The following is an 18,364-nucleotide window of genomic DNA, read 5'->3' as shown; positions in this document are numbered from 1 at the left end:
TGCTCTCTGTCTAGAGAGGCGAGAGCTGTTCATTTAGTTAGTCATAACTAATAGTGTCTAATCTGAGAGAGGGAGTCTCCAGAGAATATCGGACAGTGTAAAGGTTAATCACCACTGCCTGGTTAGCCAAGGAAGACGGGCTAATTCCTCGGAAGGCAAATGGCATGCGCTCGTTATCTGGACGGGCGATAAGGAGTGTTAATGTACCAGGCAGAATGGATGCTCAAGGGCCGGGTTCGCTTATCAGCAAACTTTACAACAGAAGCCCCGGAAAGCGCACAACCCCCGCACCACACAATAAGCGCCTCAGTTTACCTCTCAAGCAGAACTATCACAGATTTCCCCCCCCCCCCCCCACACACACACACCAGCCGCCTCCCTCCTCGCCACACACACACACACACACACACACACACACACACACACACACACACACACGTATATTGCCCCCAGATTCTGGGGTATTATGAACGTGGGCTAATTGGAAGATCACTCTAATACATTAAGAGATAAAATACTTTGGCCGGTCGCCTAAAGCGTGGATCAGGACAACATTGGACAGCTATCTAGCCTTGTCACACACTCGGAGATTTCCATACAAACACAGCACGAGCAATTACCCAAAACACATCTCTGTTTGTGCTACAACATACTCCCTGCCAGGGTGGTGGCCCAAAGAAAATTAGACACGCTCTGTGTGTGTGTGTGTGTGTGTGTGTGTGTGTGTGTGTGTGTGTGTGTGTGTGGACTGTGAAGGAAAAATTGGCTCAATGTTTGTCTGATTGTTTATGTATTTATTAGATGGGGAGGAGAACTGCCTCCAAAACCTTGTGTGTGTGCCAACGTGTTTCAGTCTTCGGGGAGGTGAGAACTATCACGCATTCTTTGGAGAAATACATCCTCAAAGACACTGAGGTAGAGAGAAATTGTTGCAGAGATAAAAGCTGACAAACACATGCTTCACTGTTGTTGTCTTTATCATTAGTATATTCTCTCGCCTTTAGTTACAACAGCAGGGGAACTTCACAATACAGACACGGTGGAAGACTCTTCAAATTGGAAGCATATTGGAGCATTTTTATATTTTCGATTAATGAAATTTAGAAGATGTAGAAATGTGTCCTTGATTTTCTAAGATTTAGTCTAAATAAAAATAATAATAATAATTGCTTTAGATTAAAAGAGGATGAAATTAACTATTTCTGCAGGCAGAGGTGCAAATGTCTTCGCATTTAGAATAGTCTTGGTAAATATTTAGCTAATATAGTCTTTTAGGTCATTGAGGTCTTTTAGCAACCATCTCAACTTTGGGTTTCATAAATACACATTGTACATGTCTATGACTGAATACTGCTGAAGTTATACTTCTCTCTAAAAAGCTGCATACCATGTAGTATACTTAATGGTGTACACCCAATTATATTCATGAACAGAATCAGAATGTTATTTTGAAGAACCATCAGCACAGTATTGCAATAATGATTTAAAGAGACTTCAACCAAAAAGGACAATTCTGTATATACTAATTCAATTTTCTTCTGTGGCACAAAACTGAATGTGACCATGGACCACAAAACCAGTCAAAAGTTGCACTGGGATTTATTGGTAGCAGTAGCCAACAATACATTGTATGGGTCAAAATTATCCATGATCCATGCTCCATGAAGATATTTTGTATATTTCCTACCGTAAATATATTAATACATCATTATTAGTAGTAATATGCATTGATAAGAACTTCATTTGGGCAACTTTAAAGGCAATTTTCTCAATATTTCGATTTTTCTGCACCTTCAGATTCCAGATTTTAGCTGGTTTCAAATAGTTGAATCGTAACAAACCATGATCCTGACAAACCAAAACTGGACCCTGAAATGTGGTAGTAAATTATGACAGAATATATATATATATATATATATATATATATATATATATATATATATATATATATATATATATATATATATATATATATATATATATATATATAAGAATATATAATTTTTTTATGAAGTATACTTTTAAGTAATGATGCAAGTTGCATATAAATGATAATTTGCTCAAAGAAGCCTTCCAGCTAGAATCATGTTGTACCCTAACTTAATAAAGGAACCATGGCTTTTAAAAGTCAGATCAATTTCATACTCTGTGAAGATGAATCTGTTTGGGATATTGGGCCCTTTGTGTTGGCAAAACAACATGCCAAAGTGTACTCAGCTATTGTTGTGGTGATGCGCCGTTAAATCCGATTTTCTGCCCGTATGGAAATTTCATGTCACCCCTGCTGAATAAGCCCCTTTTTACACCTCCTATCTTGTTCTTCATCCGCTACGGTGCGGTTCTGGGAGTTGAAATCGCCTGGAGACATTCTTTAAACAACGGATGTCTTCACTCAGACTGTAGGCCTTTTTCCTACCACCCACCACTTTTAATAATTAGCTGCAAGCGATGACTCAGGTCACGGCTAACCCAAAGCAAACTTGTGAGGTATGATACTGTTAGATGCCTTTGAAGGTGATGGTGTTTTATTTTGTCCGTGTAGTTTTGATAAATGTGATGTTTTAAACAGGTGAGTTGTTCTGGATCCAGAGCTGTGCACAGCACCCCCTGCAGGGACACACAGCTGGACAGAGCAGTTCACAGAAGATGACTTTAGAAAGAATTTAGTAATTATAAACTCATAAAATATATAGTAGCCTTTATCTATATATTTTTTTATGTACATACTATATACACACATTATTTATTCACACAAGATAAATGTGTATTTAATTGACATCAATTGCTATACAGATTTTACAATATTACTGCTATTATTTATTATTCTAATTAACAAAATTAACAATATAATACAAATAATTTGTATATTTATCTATTTGTTTGCCACTGAGGGTAATATACTAGCTATATTTATATTTGCTAAAAAACATATTTTGTGAACCCATGTGACCTGACATAAACTGACATAAGTCTGAAAATAAGCTTGTTGGTTTCATAACTATTATTAATCATGATAATAATTATAATACTTTTCTGTTTATTTTTTATTTTTTTCCTTTGAGTTTGGCTTTTCTAAAGCCTGTCTAATGCTTGCATTGCTTATAATATTAATAATAACAACAATACATTTATGTTTATTTTTTGCTTTGACATGGCTTTAAAGCTCATCAAATGCTTACATTTCTTATAATAATAATAAAAATAATAATACTTTTATATAAAAGTATTATATATGTATTTATTTGCTTTAAAATTGGCTTTTCTAAAGCCCGCTAGTGCTTACATTGCTTATAATAATAATAATACTACTTTTATGTTTATATTTATTTAATTTTGCTTTGAGATTAGCTTTTCTAAAGCTCGTCTAATGCTTACATTGCTTATAATAATAATAATTTTATGTATAATGATAATTGTAATAATAATAATACATATATGTTTATATTATTTATTTGCTTTGAGATTGGCTTTTCTAAAGCTTGCCTAATGTTTACATTGCTTTAATAATAATATTATTATTAATAAGAATAGCAATAATACTTTTATGTTTTTTTTTGCATCGAGATTAGCTTTTCTAAATGCTCAATGCTAAATGCGCATTCTCAAATGCTTACATTGCTTATAATAATAATATTTTTATGTTTATATTTATTTATTTGCTTTTAGATGGCTTTTTATATTAATAAAAAGCTTACATTACTTATAATAATAATACTTTTATGTTTATATTTATTTTTTACTTGCTGTTAATATGCTATTTATAATTATATTGCTGAACTATACAGTTTGTGGACCCAGTGGCCTGCATAAACTGACGCTAAGTCAGGAAATATCTATTTGAGTTTGGCTTTTCTAAAGAAGCGATATCTTTATTATTCCAGCTCAGCACAGACCCTCGGAAACATGACTCTGACAGCAGTTCCCGGAGCCAAACTCAGGTTCATACCCTGCTGCAAACAAATGCACAGAATCCAGTACATGTGACAGGCCTTGATAGCGATGAGGAGGGATTTCAAAGAGCCTGGGGGAATTTCTGCTCACCCTCACACACACCACCCTCTCCTCTCCTCTGTTAGCAAGCTTCCGCATCACTGTCCAAGAGCCAAAGCTGTCCTCTTTACATTGTCAGAAGGGTGCCATATTCTTTCGCTCTCTCTCTCCATCGTCTTCATCCTATTTTCATTCTCCCCTTCATTGTCTTCATGAAATTGGCAAATATAACATTTAACTAAATGCAGTATCTCCTCGGGGCTGTCTGGTTGTAGTTCACTTTGTGAAGGGGGTCACATTACATTTTGCTAAAGAGAATGATTCGAGAACGGCAGACTGAGAGAGCAGGCAGGGGGGAAAAAAGGAAAAGTAATTTCTGGATCCTTGTTGAAAAAAGGTCAAATGCTTTTTAATGACTGTGTTTTCCGATAATGGCAAACGGGGACGAGCAATAATAAACTTGCAGATTGGTATCGTGCTTCGTGCACTTAAGCGGAGCGTGGCATTGAGGACTTAATTTACTGCCGTGGTGCTAGGCGACTGTCACCAGGTGTTATTTCTCTATTCCAGATGCTAGCCCTGTTTGCCACAGGCCAGAGCCAATTTAAAGAGAGCAAATACAGAGGTGCGGATGCCTGTGTGCAGATACTGCTATTGAATGATGAATTAGAAACGCAACACAGATATGAACAACGAGTGGACTGCATTCACTAAAAAAAGCAATTCTTGGAACCAAAACCTGTTCAGTTAAAGACAAAACAAAGAGAACGACATGGAAAAGACAGCAAGAGAGATCACAACCATAACGATTAGCTCTTTAGTCTTCGATTCATTTGCAGTGAAGCTCTGATGTCTCGCTGTCATTTTATGTTCTGGGCTTTCACCTGTCTGAATATTTCATTGTGAACTGAAGTATCAGAGGAAGTGAAAGTATTGTCATATTTTGTTACGTGATTGATTATAATGTACTTACTCTTGACAAAATGTGTCAAATAGTAAGCTGAGCAGGTTATTATTATTGTTGCTATTATATATATATATATATATATATATATATATATATATATATATATATATATATATATATATATATATATATATATATATATATATATATATATATATATATATATTTGCAAATATAAAAGAGGATGTGGCTGCATCATCAGATAAAAAATGATCTTTTTCTTATTGATGAAACAAAATTAATAATTTGCCGAGATTCTTAACTGGGTGTTAATGGCCTTCTTCCGCAGTTCTGAAAAAACTACTTTTAGGCCGCACTAAAGAGACATCGACATTAACATGCATTTATTACATTTAAAATGAACTTTCCCTTCTGAGGAGCTACTAAATGCTGTAGAACTTGGAGACTTTTGACTGCAAGCGCTTGTGGCAGAATGTTTCAAAGTATGATGGGATTTTTTTAATTCACTCAATGCTTCAGTGTTCAAGGGAGTTTTTATTATACGAAACAATGCAATGTCTAGCAAATCTCCACTCTGACAGGCTAATTAAAGGGACACATCTGTAGTGTTCATTAAGCTACACTCATCACATCCTGCACTAACCCGACTTGGTAAAATGTGATGTATGTACACATTCTGCTTCATGCGCATGTAAACGTGAAAAGATGTGATTTCTCTCATATCAGTCAGTGAAATACTGTACACTGTTACAAGATTCAAATATAATTTTCATGTGTCAATATTTACAATTCACTCATTAAATCAGACCACGGCGTGCTAAACTAAAATAGCTGAAACTTTGAAGGAAGATCTGTAAATAAGTTGAGTAAAGATCTCATATTTGTGTTAAAATGCACTTTATTTATTCAGATTATAGACTGCTGCATTGCATATGAGAAAGGTACAATACCCTCATATCACGATTCGATACATATCACGATACTGAACTCTCGATAAAATATCATTGCGATACTCCAAGACATATGGTAAAAGGTAAGCAAAAACCGAACTGTTGGTTAAATGTAAAATTTGGTATTACATCGGGGGTAGAATTAATAGGTTTGGACAATGGAGACACCAGAATAAAAATATTCATGATTCTGAAGCTGAAAATACAAAATGATTTTAGACGCAAATGTTATGCTTTATCCTACATTGTCCTACACATTCTCTCACTGACTAGATATATTTAAAATAATGTAACACTTTTTACTGGTAACTTGGCATTATCAGGACCCACAAATATTGCCCCATGGAATTATTATACATTATACAGTATATGGTATATTAACTGTAGTACTGACAATAAAACTGTAAACTTGAATTTTTCTCCCAGTAATTTTCATTTTGGGTGAACTATATTATATAGTTTGTCACTATACACGATACATATTGTTGCATTTTTGTATTGCAATATATTGTCACATGATATATTGTTACACACCTAGTATTTATTCATAATTATTAAAGATTTTTAAATATATATATTGATACTTTAAATATTTTATAGCCTATGCAGTTGTTAAAAGTGTGCTTTTATTCTGCTAAACATAAATCATTTGAAATAGAATCTGAAATATATATTTAATGGCTCCTTGTATCTCATTTCTCTTCCTGCTAAGTAATACAACCTTCCAGTTGGCCTTTTCACATCAACTCCAATAGATTACATTGAACCTGCACGCTGATCAGTGATATAAATTGCAGCACAAAGTCCAATTTTGAAACATATTTATTTTTACACAGTCTTAATCCTAAGGAGCAGTTAAATATTTAATAAGTGGACAGATCCGTGAGAGGAAAACGACTGAAATGCCTGAAAACAGACAAAGCATAACGGAAGTCTGTCTCCCACGATTGTTCTCCATGACCTCCACCAAACAAGCACTACTGAATGTACTGCAGCATTTAAGAACTGTATGAATTTTACGTCTGTATAAAAGATTTCAACAGAACACTGGGTTGTACATCAACCCTACTGTCATGTTTTAAAAAATATATGGAAAAAGTGCTTTTTAGACTGAGAGTATAATATCAGGAGATGTGCGCTCAGACTGATTTACATCCAATTTGAAATTTTTGAAGGTAATGATGTAGGAATGCGTCTTATGAAAACAGTGAATGGATCATCATCTTTTGGATCATTTTTACGTGCATTATTGTGAATCATTGGCAAAACACAAGAACATTCCTTTGTCTATTCAGACCTTGTTCCGTTTGCGATCGGCTGTTCAGAATTTGCTTCTGGTCGCCGTATGCCAAAACAAGCATTTGTTTAGTTGAGGAGGAGGAGGTTTAATTCAGCCAGTCATCTGAAAGCGTTGGGTTCCTCCTTGAGCTTTTGACAGCGTACTGCACTAACATTCTTGGCGGCCTTAGAGGTCTAGTGCATTCCACAGAGAGTGAAATCTGAAGCCAACCTTACAGATCCGTCTATAGTGACGTACATGTTTTTTTTTTTCCTCCCTCTGTCATTATTTTTCTTACAAGCATGCGCCCCCACCCTTCCTTTAGTCAGTCCCATTTGTCTCTGCACTGTTGTTCCTGTCCTGAGAGAATTCTCAGGGATGGACAATGCATCCCAAGCAGACCCACTGGACCTGAAGGGCATAACGGTTGGGATGCAAAAGGCCCATCGCCACCCCGCTTCAAGCAAGAGAGCACTTCTGTGTCTCAAAGGTGCATTTTGGGGATTTTTGAGGGCTCCAGGAGTGGGGAGCTTTGGACAAGGTAAATAGATGCACTCAGGAGGGAGAAGAGCATCTTCGCTCTTAATTGGGGATCAGGGAGGGGGGTGCTCACTTTGGCACTGTTGCGAGTTGCTAGCGAGCCTTTAGGCGCATCCTCACAATGTGAGGTAATTGGGATTTCTACCTTTGCGAAAGCTGCTAATTTTCCATAGGAAGTGCTAACAGGACCTTTGTCCAATATGTTTTCCTTTTTCCTTCCTCAGAGAGTTACAGGACTGAAGAGCTGGGAATGGCTGGGGCCACTACCTGAGTGGAGGAGAGCCTCCGTAATGAACCACTTCACATAGTGGTTTACAGGGGGAGAAAAGATTGAGAGAAAGGCCACAGAAAAGGAAGCCTAATTCTGTGGCCTGAGAAAGGCTGGGGCCACAAAAGGTCTTGTTTAAGGACGTTATTAAGGGTATTCTTCAACCGTGCTTAGTCTTCAGTACCAATGGGCCACTTAGGACAAGTGTACCAATCTCAGTCCCCAATGGAAACAAACTGACGCCATCTGTCAATGTTTACCATTATGGATTTCATGTACCAAATCCCATATGCACGGCTTCAATACCGCAGTGGTCTTCAGCATTGTCTGAGACCGAGATGTGTTGACCGACTGTGTCGCGGATCGCGAAGAAACCGAGCTGAATGTCTCTTCAGTCTTACGGCTGGACGCTTTGTGTTTGGCTGATTGCTTGCGATTGTCTCAGTTTGTCAAGTGACACTATTTTGTTTCTTGATATTGTCATAAGTGCAATTCACTCAGTTTCACTCCACATAAACAAAACAGGTCAACACAACCTGTTCGGGATTTCTGTTATTTAGCCATTCCTAAAATGGAACCTATTAGCATCACTCAAAAACATTTTACCATAGCTTTGTGCTCAGAAATATGTGCTTAACTGGTGCGTTCAAAATAGAACTTAAAAAAACTCCTTTAGACGGGAAAACACAGGGATTGAGAAATACATTTACTCCTGGAGGCTAGAGAAAGAAGCTGTTTTTTTCTACTTCTTTCTCCCCCTTAAACCACCCCTGTCTCTCTCTCTCTATCAAACAATAGCCCCCTACCCCTTGCCCTGAGTCAGTCTCCTGCCCTATAGGACATTAGGCATTCCTAAAAGTTAGCCCTTCTTCCGTTGTGCCTTTGTATCCTGATGGCCTGGCTCCAAACGAATGTGAACAGTATTGTGGAGGTTGGTGGCCTTTGGTTTCTTGCTTTATTATAGTCTGGGTGCTTTTTCATACCATTTAGAGTGGTTCTGATAGGGCGCCTCGGATTATAAAAAAAAAGCAAAACTTCAGGAACAAGGAACTGTTTTTTTTTTTTTTTTTTTTTTACAGAAATGAGTATTGCTCAGGCTCTGATGTGTACACCATTGAACGTACAATTGAATCAACTTCCAGTCTGGTATAAAAACAAAAAAGAGAGGCTATTTTAAATAATCATGGTCAAATTTAGTTATCTTATTGTTAAATATTAAAAATGAAAAAAGCAATGCAGTGAATAAAGTGTGAAACTTAGGAGTAGAAAGACAGAGGTACTTTAGCATTTTCTTGTAAAACAACTTTTCTTTTTTCTTTTTTTTTTACAGTGCTTATCTAAGGCTCTTTATGAACGGTGGGTCTATACAAGACCTTCCAAAAAGGCATGATGCAATAGCACTGTGAAATAAAATGGCTGGATTTTTTTAAATTATATTTTTGACAGTCAGGAGTTACATAGTGCTAGAGATGTTGCGGTAATGATTGTGTAGATCTTAGAAATGGCTGGTATGACTGCATGATTCCATTCAGCAGTGGAATATGATGATTGTAATTTCACACTGTGAGAGACAGACCGGCACACAGATTGACGTCCAGTGTCACGGTTCCATTAGAGTTACTTCGCTGTGAACTGGCGAGATGCTCTGTTCTAGAAACCACTGTCACCACGCTGCTGCAGAAATGACAAGCGCACCAAAGAGAACACGACTGTGAATGCGTGTCATCTTTTCTTCTCCTCTAGCAACGTCTTCCTCAATAAAGCAGCAGCGGAGAGAACAAAAGGAACAATGAGAGGAGAGAGGGAGAACGAGAGACAGCATACTGTATTATAGAGAGAGAATCTGCGTTGACATCTGAATTACATTTCAGACATGTGGAGAGAGAGAGAGAGAGAGAGAGAGAAAGCGAGAAATAACCATGTCTCAAATGTTTATTTAACTCTGGCTTTGTCTTGTCACTCACAACTCAGAGCCACAGCTGAAATAGGCATGTATACATTCACTGGCTCACTGATAACTGACAGACTATCTGTACATATTGCAGGTTTGGACGCAAAAGTGGCATAGTTGACATTTATATCATTTAACTTCACTGACGTTTTACCCTATTGCTCGGTATATAAGGCACTATCTTTGTATGACGCGATTTAGCTTTCAAGAGATAGATATAAATGGCACGTTCATATGTCGGCTACTTTATGGAGATGTTTTGTGTATACACGTATGGAAAGATGTTATTGATAATACCATGTGAAAAGCTGCTGCGTAACATGTTCTGGAGTAAAACTGCCAAAAACAGATCATTCAATCTAAACGTCTTTCAAATTTACCAGCAAATTTACCAGCAAAACCAATTGTTTTCAGAAAATATATTTTAAATGTCTTTTGATACCATTTTGAGGAATGTAATTTAAATCAATTTAAAATAGTTTCTTCTATCTGTTTTATACGTCTAAGTTAAACCCATTTTCCCTCCCAAGGCGTCAAAATCTGAAGCATGGTCAGGTGCCTTCCGCGTCACAATGAAGACACACCCCTAGGCGGCACTATATCGACGCGCAGGGTACTCCGTTGATTTCAGTTGTTTTTCCAATGCGTCACATTTAATTCTTTGCATTGTAAAATCAGACATGACATTTATAGGCTACTTTTATATTTTGGAGCAACTAACCCCACTCCTACCCTAAACCTACCGAGTTCTAAAGAATATAAAACACGTAACAGGCAAATAAAAGTACAGTGAAGGGTATTTATTGCAAATACTGGCCAAAAACGGGATAAAAGTATTAACTCATGTGGCATTCAAAGTCTTCTGAAGTCATACTATATCTTTATGTAAAGAACAGAGTTGATCTTAAAGTTAATCGCTAAAATGGTGATCCTGCCGGCTGCCGCTACGTGAAGGTGTGATGTAAGGGGTTGGATTTGAAATTAAAATGTGCGCATGATCTTCGGCGGATGGAGACACTGATAGTTTTGGGGGATTTCCTTCCTCACAATTCAATCATTTTCCCTCTGAACATTTGGAATATTTGTCAAAAATTACACAAATGGGTAGGGTTAGGGATGTGATGGGGTTAGGTTACATGCTAAAATGTGCAATAGCGTAAATATAATTATGCGGGCTGATTAAATTGAGAATCACACTCCAATTAAATAGCAAAATCTTAACCCAATGCAATTTCATCTTGACGATAGCATTCCCATGCCCAACGCGTCTGTGTATGACGCCAAAGGTTTTTCTTGAAATTAATGGAGGACCCTGTCGAAAAATGTTAGCATCTTAAAGGGTTAGTTCACCCAAAAACGAAAATTATTTCATTAATTACTCACCCTCATGTCGTTGGACACCCATGAGACCTTCGTTCATCTTCAGAACACAAATGAAGATATTTTTGTTGAAAACAAAATCGATGCGGATCTGCATCGAGCCACTGTAGTGAGATGGACTTTGTATCGATGTGTTTAGAGCCTATTATGGGTCTTGTGAGTGGGAATGTACTGAATGTCAATGGAGGCCTTTCTGAAGCCTTTCTTAGCCATCAGCTTTCAACAAAAATATCTTCATTTGTGTTCCGAAGATGAACGAAGGTGTTATGGGTGTCCAATGACATGAGGGTGAGTAATTAATTAAATAATTTTCATTTTTGGGTGAACTAACCCTTTAATTGTGATGCGGAAGGCACTTGACCATGCCTTAGATTTTAACGCATTAGGAGTGAAAACTGGTTGCAATTTAATATTGTTTAATGCTGAAAAGAAGAGAAAACTACCCTTGTGAAAAATGCATATGCCAAAATGTTTTTAAAACTAATTTATTTAAGGCTAAATATGCTACAAATACATTTATATATTTATGTAATAAATATATTTGAAATGTTTTTTTCTGAAAAAGTGTATTCATAAATGTGGTAGGAACATTAAATGTATTATATTCTTATTTTGTTTTTCAAGTAAATGTTTTAAGGATGTTTTATATTTGTGAAAAATATTAAGAAAAAAATACTGATTCTAAATTTTTGATTATTCATAAAACCTCATCCAGCTTTTATTTAGCTTATAATGTTAAATTTGTAATTGTCCATTTGATGGATTTGAAGTTTTAAATCATTGTTCTTTTTGAAGAAGAAAAAAGTTGGCCTTCCTGTTTAACAATAACATATTGAAATTAAATATTTATTATTATTGAAATTACGATACTGTGTATACATGCGTCTTGGCAGTGTGAGCCACCCTGACTAAAATGGCAGGTTTGGTGACACTATATATCACAGCACAGCAGGGCCAAATTATCGTCTAAATGAATAGGGGTTATGAGTGTGGTACGCTGACAGTCATACCCTAACACACACACATGCATAGTCTGAATGCCAAAGGGAAACAGAGAGACCTAATGCCTGACACCTCATCCTCATATAACCTCATTACAACCTTTCAACAGAGGTTAGAGCCCCTAAGCATACACTTAGTGTGCTTTGATGGTTCTGGATCTCAAAGTGACAGTCAAACACCCCCTCGCCACGCAACTCGTGCTTCTCTCCTCTCTCTCTCCCTCGCGCGCTTTCCCTCCACACTTATTTGGGAGTAATTTTATGTGCCAGCATGGCACATAATACACTTTTAATGGACAACTAATTCTCTGCCATTAATTTGTCAACATGATTACTGGATCTGCCGTTTCAGCTCGGCAAAGTCTGGGTTCCTTTTAAGTATATACGAGACGTTAATGTGTTTCTATTCAGGTTTACATCAAGGGACGTCAGAGATTTACATAATGCGACCATTGAGGTCCATGACAGGCTGCTTTCCCCAGAGTTCACTTTTTTTCACTTGATTCCCACAAAAGACCTCGACGTTTTCAGGCTTCACCCGGCTGAATAACGACGTTTTCTTAAGTTAAGATGTGACTGGAGGTTGGATAGATGGGTTAAAAGCAATAAGGCATGGGATAAAACCTGTTTGGTTACAACAACGAAAAGTTACACTTTATTTTAAGGTGTCTTTGTTACTCTGTATATATTTAAAAAAAGTAATTATAGGATTAATGTTTGGTCTGGGTTAGGGCAAGTTGCATGTAATTATGCATAATTTATAGTTATTACTAAACATGTAACAATGACACTGTAAAATATAAAGTGTTACCCAATGAAAATATGTGTACTATTTTTAGGTTTTGGTAATTTCACTCATGTGAAAATATGCTGCAGTTTTGAGATCTGTATTCCCCCAAAACTGTCACCATGGCTGGTGAATCAACTCACAGCACAGGACGTGGAAGGTGCATGTATGACCCAAACGTCTGTGGACAGTTCATAGCTCCACACACATCCCCGAACTCTCCTTGCCACCCAGCCCTGTAAACACAAGCTTCTTCTGGCAGGAAGTTGACGAGGCAACAGAGTGTGAGATCAAAAAATTCCTGTGCTTAAGTTCTGGCACTGTTCCACACACACATTCTGCATGTATACAGTAGCCTGTCATCAAAGGACACGGGATTGTTTTTGCCGGTAGTTGGACATTTCCTTATGAGCAATCTTTGATGTATGAGGGCTTGTTGGAGCTGACAGACAGGTCAAACAGAGGGAAATCTCTCCCTCTTGTCTTTCAACTGCAGCGGGGAAAGCACATTTCATTTCAGTTGTTCCCCTACTGCTTATAGTGTTCACTAATTAGTTGGATAAATATGCAAAGATAAAGATGTGTATCCGTGTGTGTGCAAACATAGATATTTCTAAACATGTTAAAAATGATTAAGATTTAAGACTTTATTTTATAATAAACAGAATATGGCAAAATAGTTGTTAGCACAATTAAGTATAAAAGTATAAACAGCTCTAATTTGTGTTTTTATTGTATTTCATGGGAAATAACACTGGTCTACAATTGTTTAGAAGTCGTTTGCTTCAGAGATAAACTTTGCTATTTTTTTATTTTTTTACTTTGCTATAATTTTTAAATATAATTATATATTTAAGTATTGAGTAATATTAATTATCTACATGTACTTATACGGTTAGGGTAGGATTGATGGTTAGTTTCATGCAATTATGCATAATTTACTGTTATTACTACACTGAAAAAAAGGTGTGTTGGATTTACATAATTTAATCATGTGCATCGGTTCCACATGATTCAGTTAAGTTAATCAAACATGATTTGTTCACATAACTTCAACACTATGGAACGAAGTAATTTTTAAGTAACCCAATTGCATAATCTCAAAATGATTTTAATATGGCTTCCTGAAAACAGTGGTGTGCACAGGGAGGCTTGAGACCCTGCCTCTTTAATCAAATCACAAGCTTATTTTGTTTTTGTGGTCACTTGACTGATTTATAAGACTGTATTAACTTGTTTTCCTTCTGTTAGTCAGCAATAGCAGAACATGTCAAGTGCAAAGAAATGCTCTTAAACGACATGTCCAGTCTCAGTCCGCCGCCTAAGCAATTCCGCTCTTCTCCACTATGGTAACCCAGTGTAATTTAAATGGTTCTAATTATTGCAACATAAAACAATATAAAACTATAACTATATTAAACAATATAAAGTCTCCCCCTTATCTAATATTGCCCAACAAACACATAAAATAACACTTAAAGGGTTAATTCACCCAAAAATGAAATTGATGTCATTATTAATGACTCACCTTAATGTTGTTCCACACCAAGACCTTCGTTCATCATTGGAACACAGTTTAAGATATTTTATATTTTAGTCCCAGAGCATAATGCAGTCAATCAATGCGCACTTCACTGTCCATGTCCAGAAAGGGAATAAAAAAATCATCAAAGTAGTCCATATGTGACATCAGTTGGTTGATTAGAGTCTCTTGAAGCATCGAAAATACATTTTGGTCCAAAAATATCAAAAACTACGATTTTATTCAGCATTGTCTTCTCCTCCATGTGCCTCCAAAAATAATCAAACTGTTATTGAATCAGTGAATCGATCAATGATTCGGGTCGCCAATGTCACGTGATTTCAGCAGTTTGCCAGTTTGACGCGAACCGAACTGCTGAAATCACGTGACATTGGCGACCCGAATTATTGATCGATTCACTGATTCATTAACCGTTTGATTCTTTTTGGAGGCACATGGAGGAGAAGACAATGCTGAATAAAATCGTAGTTTTTGACATTTCTAGGACCAAAATGTATTTTCGATGCTTCAAGAGACTCTAATCAACCAACTGATGTCACATATGGACTACTTTGATGATGTTTTTATTAGATTTCTGGACATAATAATAATAATAATAAATTTTATTTATAATGCACTTTATATTAAACAAAATCTCAAAGTGCTACAGAATTTAAAAAAACAAAACAATCAACAACAATAAATAAATAAAACCGAAAAATAAAATAAAATAAATTAAACAATAAATAAATTAATAAATTACATGGACAGTAAAGTGGGCATTAAGTGCATTATGCTCTTGGACTATAAAATATCTTAAACTGTGTTCCGATGATGAACGAAGGTCTTACGGGTGTAGAACGACATTAGGGTGAGTCATTAATGACATCAATTTCATGAACTAACCCTTTAAGTTCAACAATCTTAGTCTTTTCGTCAAGTCCCAAGCAAAGCATGCTGGGAACTAACAGTTACAGTTTCAGTAAAAATCATGTTGGAATACTTAATTGGTTCACATTCACCCCAAATAATGTAATAGATTGCACATTTTAGAGAATTACATTAATCGAAAGCAAAGAAATCACGTTTAGAAGAGAAACACAATTTTGTTGCGTAGCTCGCAAATAATAAGATTAAATACATTGGACAATGTGTGTTTTCCTGTTTTTTTCAGTGTATGGTATACACATGTAACATGTAACAATGACACTGTAAATTAAAGTGTTACCAAAAAGGGTTATATAAATAAAATGCATTATGAAACAAAATGTACTTAGTTTAGTCATATCCAGTGTCTACTCTGTGGTTCTTGCTTGTCTCTTGCATTCATTAAATGAAGCTCTTGTCACTTGTCACAGTGCATAGTCAGATGAATCATCTCAAACAAGGTCATGACTTTGATGACCAAAAAAGACACCTTCCTTTATCTTAGCTTCACTAAACCTTAGAAATTTGCCACTAAGGTACTTGATATCTTCTTATGTTTTGACCATGGCCTTGACAAAGTTCTTCATCAGCTTGATTTGTAAGGGCGGTAACAAAACTTCCTTGATTCAACAAATGGTGGATGCTGAACACTTTTCCTTCCAGGCTCCAATGACTGTTGGAGTAGCCAGTCTCTCTTGATGTATTGGGGAATCTCTTGCATGACCATCCCATTTGCAGAGATAACAGCAGTATTTTGTGTATCCTGTCTGCAGACCCAGCAAGAGAGCAAAAGCCTTCAAATCGCCATAGTTTATGAACCCCAAACGTTGCTTCATGTGTCAAGTGCTTCTCTCACATGGACTGCATGACCAACTAGAATTGATGGCAAAAGCATTACCATTATGCAGCTTTAAAGGGATACTTCAACCAAAAATTGTACTTCTTTCATTAATTACTCACCCTCATGTCATTCCAAACCCATAAGACCTTTGTTCATCTTTGGACACAAATGAAGCAATTTATGATGAAATCCGAGAGCTCTCAGACCTCTCCAGAGCCATGTAATTAACACTTCCAAGGCCCAGAAAGATAGTAAAGACATTGTTAAAATAGTCCATGTGACGCCAGTGGTTCATTTTATGAAGCGACGAGAATACTTTTTGTGTGCAAAAACAAACAAAAATAAAGACATTACTCAACAATTTCATTCTAGCCTGTGCTATTAAACAGCACAGTAAACAGATTTCATTAAAAAAGATCTTTGTTTCGAAGATGAACGAAGGTCTTACGGGTTTGGAACGACATGAGGGTGAGTAATAATGAGAATGTTTTGGTGAACTATCTCTTAAAGGCTGTTTATACAGTTGTATATTGTCACTTGATGACCCAATAGCATTTCTTAAAAAACTAGAGCCATTCAACAATTTTCAGCATTATTTTCGTTCTCAGTGACTCAGAAGTAGTAAAGTTTGACTACATTTATTTCATAAGCATTCTGGCTGTAGACCAGTGTAATTCTCCTACTAATGATGATAATAGCTAATAATAGATAACGAGGAATAATGGAATTTTTTTTTCCGTAAATGTAGCTTTGAATAAACACATTCAGATTAAGTGTAAATTTGTGGAGATCTGCTGGCATAGATTTCATGAAGGCAAAGTTATGCAATCGATTTTCAGGAAGAGGCGACAGCACAGTGTGACAGGCAAAAAAAATTCAGCTCTACTCTTGTTGAGAGTGGGTTGACGTTATCAATTTGAAAAGCGGTGGGAACCCAATTAACAGCATCAAACACCTAATTAGCATGAGCTGTGTGAGTTTAACTGCAATAAGACCTGGCTGTATTTTATGAGTTAAGTCTGGATACATTTTCTGTAATCCGAGCTTCGAAGTGTAGCGTAATCTGCTTAGAAAAATACCCAAGCAGAAATTCATGTGCCAGACAAAGGGCTCGGATTCAGGATAACATTACAACCTTATGACTCGTACAGCCAACAGAGGCCTGCATCTTGAACAAAATTAAGTGATTTTTTTCTTTTCTTTTTTGTCTGTTTGTTTAAAAACAAAAAGTTGTTTTTGTATAAAATGCAATTACGTTCCAATTTAAAATGTAAGGCAAGTGTCTTCATAAAGGGACCAAGTACTGTCAAGCATGAATCAAGCCAACACCATAAGCAAAAGCTCACATAACAAACTAAAACTCCTCCAAGAGAGCTACGGAAGGATATTCACAGTTTTAAATTAAGCAATAGCTTAATCCTTGTAAAGTCCACTCCAATATACAAAATTAAACGTCCTGGAAATAAATGCATGTAAAAGTGTGTTCCAGTATGATGTTGAACAAGAGCTTGAATTTAAAGATCAAGGTAAATTGGGCTTCATTTGTCTTCCGGAAACATGTACGTTTCTTCAGTTGCTACATCTTCCTTCTGTTGGAAACATTTAACCTCTCAGCTCTTAAAGGGTTAGTTCAGCCAAAAATGAAATTTCTTTAATAAACGACTTAATGATTAATGACCCCCGTAAGACCTCTGTTCATCCTCAGAACACAGTTTAAGATATTTTAGATTTAGTCCGAGGGCTTTCTGTCCTTTGAATATAAGTGAATGTCCACTTGCTGTCCACGTCCAGAAGGTTATGAAAACATCATCAAAGTAGTCCATATGTGACATCAGTTGGTTAGTTAGACTCTTTTGAAGCGTCGACAATACATTTTGGTCCAAACATAACAAGAAATACGACTTTATTCAGCATTGTCTTCTCTTGTTTTCAAACCTCAAATAAAGAATCAAACGGTCGCGAATCAGCAGATTGATTCGTGATTCATATCGCCAATGTCA

The 18,364-nt window shown here is 36.4% G+C and overlaps 1 protein-coding gene across 1 annotated transcript in view; it reads right to left on the bottom strand.

The window, feature by feature from the left end:
- six3a (SIX homeobox 3a) overlaps positions 1–14,863 on the bottom strand; it is a 73,667-nt gene extending 58,804 nt beyond the window's left edge. Inside the window, exon 1 of the mRNA XM_067420983.1 lies at positions 14,603–14,863. The gene's annotated coding sequence lies outside the window, so the exon portion shown is untranslated. The remainder of the gene's footprint in view (positions 1–14,602) is intronic.
- Between the last annotated feature and the right edge of the window lie 3,501 nt (positions 14,864–18,364).

The sequence above is a fragment of the Pseudorasbora parva genome, chromosome 17 (assembly GCF_024679245.1).
Source record: "Pseudorasbora parva isolate DD20220531a chromosome 17, ASM2467924v1, whole genome shotgun sequence".
Classification (NCBI taxonomy): Eukaryota; Metazoa; Chordata; class Actinopteri; order Cypriniformes; family Gobionidae; genus Pseudorasbora; species Pseudorasbora parva.
This window is presented reverse-complemented; position numbering and strand designations above follow the sequence as displayed.